The following is a 6,453-nucleotide window of genomic DNA, read 5'->3' as shown; positions in this document are numbered from 1 at the left end:
CCAACAAAAGAAATTCATGCCTTCATTGCATATCAAACATGCATATAAAGAAATATTTTCTTTTTCTCACGACCAAGGAGTGGAAAAAAGACAAGGGCAAGGAACACTTTGAAGAGCACTCATAATCATATGATGTCCTTTTGTTTTGGATATACCTCCTTCTTCCATTTTATGCATAACCAAGCTATAATATTATAAGATGCAAATGCAATAGAAGTTATTTATTTGTGTTATTGTTTGTCTTATTTTTAGTTCATTATTATGTTCAAGATAATGGCTATATTGATTTTGTGACTCAAAATGATGAACTTAATGAGGTGTCCCTAGGCGCTTTCTAGGTAAGTAGTTTTTGATATCCAAATACCCAACTCATACTTTGTTGCTCTTGTTTAAGCATTTTACATAGTGATCAATAATTTAGGCATTCTGATTAACCTCTTCAACATCCGTTGCTTCATTGGCCACATATAATAAGAACCCCAAGGAGCATAGATAAATTCCATCAAGTACAAATATATTGGCAAACTTCACAACTATAAGGAAAATCAATAATCAATTGCAAGCAAGGTAACCACATCATGCTAGTTGCTTTGAGTGGAATGTCTTTGCAGTCGGTTGGTCGCTAGTCGGTTGGTCGCTACTTCTTTCCATACTAAATTTATTGTCCATCCAAACCATGTGTTGGATCTACACATGGGCCTTTAATTACTCAAATCAAAATACCTTGCCCTCATCCTGACTACTTTATCAGATATTATGTCAAAGTAGCTCTAATCCAGCCTTGCGTGAATAACTTTCATCCGCTTTCCTTTCACAAGAGACTTTTAAAGATCTATCCGACAGTAAAAGTAAACAGTGTCGATCTTAGCGATGGTGTATCTTAGATTGAGAAGATGCACGGCTGACGATATGGACGATATTCCACTGTCCGTCCAACTATCACCACCGTAGAAGCAGAGTTGCACAGACCTCGAGTTTCAGTTCCCTTTCAAAGCTCGTCCTCAAGGAGGAGGAGGATACATTGCAATGATTGGTCGCAGGTCTGTGTGTGCTTCGGAGGGAGAATCAGTCAAGGCAGCAATTAGTGATGCAATTTTTAAGCTCGAGGGATATATCGAGCTATCATTCATAAGAGGAGAAAGCGTCTATGATTGTGATGCAGATACTTATCGTCTTGAGGCCTACTTACGAGATGGAGGAGACATTCTGTGGGAGGTGCCTCCCACAGAAGGAGAAGTTGTGATTGTGATGGAAGAGGTGAGAGAGAGAGAGAGAGAGAGAGAGAGAGAGAGAGAGAGAGAGAGAGAGAGAGAGAGAGAGAGAGAGAGAGAGTGCAAATGTGAATTGCATGTTGCAGGGTAAAATGAAAAGTTTTGGATGGAAAGAACAATGCTCGGACGAGTGGATGGTCTGGAAATTGCCAGAATTTCAAAGTCTTGAATAGATATACTTTTTATGTTTTTCTACTCCTCTAGTCGATTATGTTTTTGAAAGAGGATATTGCTGCATGGAAGTTCCAATCTTGCTTTTAAAATATCGAGCTTATGCTTTCTTTGTTGTAACTTTAATCTCTATCTCCTTGAGAGAGGGCTGTTGTGCATCTATGAACATGTCGTATGTGCGTAGTAGCGAGAGTTTTGAAACGAGAAATTTCAAAATGGGTTTCAGAGGTTTCGGTCTATACTTGAAATGCCATCTAAGAGGTTTCGTAACAACTTCAAGATAAACATTGACAAATATAGATGGACTTTAAGTTATCATTCACATTGCACAACATGTCAAAGTAAGACACAAATTAGGTGAATTAGGTGCAAGAGGACTCGCGACACACTCTTGAAAGTTGAAACTTCAAAAGAATAGATGAAAACTGCACAAGTGAAAATTTTGCTCTTCAAAGTAACATAATTTTAAAAAACGTAAGATTTTTGAAACATTTTCCAAAGAGAAACAGGTTTTGTGATGATGGGTTGAAAACACAACCAAGAGGGATGAGTTGCGCTTTGCCAAAACCACCAAAAGGAGATATGAGGGCGATCATTGTGCAAAATGAAGGGGTAGTGCTACAGATTTTATGAGGGAATGAGAGAGGCTAAGTGGTCTATTTATAGGGAAAAAAGTGGTCTCGAGTTTTGATGCCAACTGCGTTATGGCAAGACACCACGTGCCAATTGAAAACAATAGGCTGGAACAAACTTTTAGCACTTCAAAACAATTGAATAGAGCGAGAGAGAGAAGATCCATACAGTAGACAAGATCCATACGGAGTGAGGGTGAAATAGACTTTTAGCACTTCAAAACAATTGAATAGAGTGAGAGAGAGAAGATCCACACGTAGTGATGGTGTTCCACCCCGAGATCACTGATCCCAAAACCTTGATGCCCCTTTTGATATTTATTTCTTGTATATTGCTTGACAAAGGTACAACCTCCGGGGAGCTCTACCTCTTCTTTTGCCTCGAGGGTTCAATTAATAATTATGTGACTATCACGTGAGTGCAACAGTAGGGGTTATTAAATTTAAATTTTTCTCACATTTTCACATACAAAAGTGTATTAAAAAATGAAATTGGGAAAAAAAATTACAGATTGAATCGGAAAAGGGTGTGTTTTACTTGTCAAAAACTTAGAGACACGGAGTTTTATTAATATTCCTTGGACGTACGTGATATACATAATGACCCCCCTCCCTCCCCTCCCTGAGTCTTTTACACACCCAAGAATGCCAGAGAGAGCCCCCAGGCTTGTATGTAAAGGTCCTTGACCTCATATGAAAAACTTAGTCCTCAAAAGCATCCTATAGCAAAAGCTGCTGCCCAGAGGGCTGTTCTAAAAAATGTGTGCATGTTTGTACAGCTCTGCGATTTGCGGTGCAAAATCGAGAACGTCCATACATATGTCAGGTCATCATTTTTTAATGGTTTTGTCGTTTTCACTTTGTTCAGTCACTTCAAGCACTCTAAAATAGGTCTCCTTAAATGGAATTTCTACGTCATCACTTTGTGAAAAATGGCCATCGAGGAAATGAAGTACGATCTAGTAAGTTTAATGTGCACGCATTAGGTTTCTGGCACAGTTCTTAGCGCATCTCACCAACTGGTGATGCATATGACATGGGTGTTGAACAGATATGTTTCCTTGGACATAGTTGTGAGATCCTCTTAGAACTCCTCCGAGCTAAGTTGAGAGGCTCATCCAAGAGATCTTCATTGGTCGCTTAATGAGCGTTTTAACTTATTTTCCACCCACTCATCCTTCCAAGTGATAGCATCATCCATGAGATGCATTGAGGCTAGGAGAATCTTATGATATTTTAACTTTTTCACAACAATTAAACAAGAATTGAATTGATGCAACTATGAGGAGATCAGAATGACATCTATCTTATAGTCATACTTATTGACATGGATCTTCTCCTGAATTGGTTTGTTGATACTATATGTAGACTCCACAATGGTCTTGGCATAAGCTTCTCTTAATCTGGCTTGACATTGTGGTATTGACAGGATCGACAAGCAAGAGTGGAGATGAGATCACATATGACCTTGCGCTCTTGCTTTCGATCACCTCTGCCTTGCGCTCCCTTCTTTGAGTCTTGACCTCAGTCTCATGCTCCCATCTTCGAACCTTGGCATCCGCCTCATGCTTCTGTCTAAAACCCTCGGCCTCAATCGCTAGTTGTTGCTCTACGTTGGAGAGCTTCCACACATTGTTGTTGTCAAGCCTGATCTTGCCACATCATCATGTCCATCATTAACCGTTGTGAGAGTGCATGTTTGCGGAAGAGTGAGAGAGAAGAGGAGAAAGAGAGGCAGTAGAACACAAACGTAAGATATGGTGAAGAGGGGGCGATCAGCCCCCATGACTACTATAAGCAGAAGACCCTCAGTACAATCAATATGATGGAAGTGGGTACCTCTTGGCCCTATAAATAGGTGCCTAAGGGGAGGTAGGGCAATGCCTGGAAAAATCCCCCACGACCCAACAAGAAATAAATGAAATATGAGGGCGGCTGGACATTACAGTCAAAATGCATATGCAAAGGATGGCCAGCCTGGAGACACACTAACCGTACATGCATGCCCTAGATGTGTGAAGCAGCAGAGTGGTGTAAGTCTAACATCCCCTCTCAGCACCTGATGCTGAACAAACCGTGTGAAGCCGAAGATGTGAGGCAAATGATAAAGATGTTTGCTGCGATGTTCACTGAAGAATACGAATACTCCATGAGTGTAGCAACAGTCTAGGGTGTCATGATTGCCAAGAAATCTCTGTGGAAAGATGCCGTCATGAGCAGTGTAGCAAACTGCTGTACTCCGCCGATACAGGGTGAAGTGTCATGTGACACATCTAACCCTATGTGTACGTGGACAAGCTACAACATGACTAGGGTTCAGTTCAGTCAAGTCAGTCTAGAATAGGAAGTGATATGGCACTTTTGTGAGTGTTCGCAGACCGTGCATGTCTAGACACTTAGATTAGATGCATATCCTCTGGTTGCACACAGCATGATCATCAGATTTCCATCAGAACCCATCAGGAGCATTTTTATAGTGCATAGACCTATTTTCCCTATTTTTGACATTTTTCACTTATTATTTTTAAGTGACTTTTGTTGGGAACTAGGTAGGGCAATTTTGCTAAGATAATATATAAGCAAACCAGAATTAGCACTTTTTGGCAGAAGAGGCAGCAGGAGCATTGCTCACAGGCAACTTCTTAGTAGAACCCCCAAATGCCCTAGCATTTTTGCATCACAGTAGAAGGCTAGCGTTTTTGGACCAGACTAGCTAGCGTTTTTGCATTGGCAATAGCCTGGCGATAGCAAGAAGCAGCAGACTCCCCAACGTTAGCAGATTCTCCACAACAAGACCATTTTCAGTCCTAGCGTTTTTGCATCTGCAAGACACTTCAACGTTTTTGCAGATCTTCGCGATGGGATCCCCATAAGCATCAGCGTTTTCAGTTTTCAGCAGTCAGTTTCCGCAGTAGAACCCCGAACCTTGCAGATCTCACCTTCCCGCAACAGATCCTCGCCACACGGTCAGATCCCGCGAAGTTTGCAGTTTCAGCTCAGAAAACGCAGATTTCAGCATCTGTGTTTTCAGCGAGTCGTCGTCGCATCGTCGCCATCGACATCGTCACCGACATAGAGTTAGAATCAGCAGATTAAGATTTGCAGATTTCAGCCATTAGCATTTACAGATTTCAGCCAGTCTCGTCGTCGTCCTCATCGTCGTCGACATCGTCGGCAAGTCCAAAGCATTGTAGAGATTTGTGCAATCATTAGTAGACCGCTCTCTCCATAGAGAGTGGGGCCTTTGGAGGAGGGTTTGACAACATTCTGGTGTCGTATTCTCTTCTCTCTCTATCTCTTAGTCTCAGCACCTTCACGCACAGTGTCTATTCACTTTGTTTGTGATCACTTAAACTCTCTCATTAAAGCACGGAAGGCTCTCCCTTCCCTAAGAAAAAAGGAACCTGTCACAAAGTGATGACGTGGCTACCGAGAGCAAAAACCCTAACCCTAATTTCTGCCAAAAACCCTAACTGCTGAAACCCTGATTTTTGGAAACCCTAACCCTAAAACCTGCAAACCCTAAAATCTGCCAAAATTCTTAAAAACAGCAAAAACCCTAACCCTAACCCTAACCCTAAAAGGGTAGCAGTGAAAAAGCACCAGCCTGATGACGTGGCAAAATCCTGGAATTTGCGGCGTTGATTTAGGGCTGCGATAGCTGATGCTTTTCTTCTCAACGCAATTTGAAGAAAGAGAATTCTTTGCTTTGTTTTAAACTCAAGTGAGTTTGAGAGAGAAAAAGAGCTTTGCTTTTATTTTAGGCTTTTGGATCTGAAGCTTTTGGGGCTCTGCTTTTGGCAACCCTTGTAAACTTTAAATAAGCGGTTTGGGCACACACTCTGTAGAGCATCTGGATGCAGAGTTTGAGAGTGAAACCCTAACCGCTCTCTTGTACTTTGAACATTGATTAATACATAAAGAAATATCGAAAGGGGCGCCAGTCTTTGGGGCCAATATCTATAGGCACGGAACTCCGCCGGGCTAGTGCAAATCTATTGTGAACTGTGAACTGTTTTGAAGTGGTTATTTGGTGCTGTCGTGATTGATTCTTGACTTGGAGTGTCCAAGTCTGTTATAGTGGTATCAGAGCACGGCCGATTTCTCTTCTACGGGAAATCCGATCCCAATCTTTTTTCCGCGGCACCTATGGCTTCACGCAAGGATCAGTCGACTCCCTCTGCATCTGGAGATGCGGGCAGGGATCACAACAAAGATTCCGGCAGAGAGTATGGCCCGCCTCGGCCTACTCAGGCGGAGCAACGAGAGATGAAGCGTCGTCAATTGATTGGCGATGCAACAAAGATGATGCTCAGTTTTGCGAAGGATCCGAAATTGGCAAAATATATGAGCGAGACTGCTTTTCAGGAAGTGCATGC

The 6,453-nt window shown here is 42.0% G+C and overlaps 1 long non-coding RNA gene across 1 annotated transcript; it reads left to right on the top strand.

The window, feature by feature from the left end:
* Positions 1 to 638: 638 nt before the first annotated feature.
* Positions 639 to 1,562, top strand: LOC147421983 (uncharacterized). The gene is made up of 2 exons (XR_015186803.1): positions 639 to 1,257; positions 1,358 to 1,562. It is a non-coding gene; the product is annotated as an uncharacterized LOC147421983 (long non-coding RNA).
* Positions 1,563 to 6,453: the final 4,891 nt, after the last annotated feature.

The sequence above is a fragment of the Adiantum capillus-veneris genome, chromosome 27 (assembly GCF_014529385.1).
Source record: "Adiantum capillus-veneris isolate H3 chromosome 27, ASM1452938v2, whole genome shotgun sequence".
Lineage (NCBI taxonomy): Eukaryota > Viridiplantae > Streptophyta > Polypodiopsida > Polypodiales > Pteridaceae > Adiantum > Adiantum capillus-veneris.
This window is presented reverse-complemented; position numbering and strand designations above follow the sequence as displayed.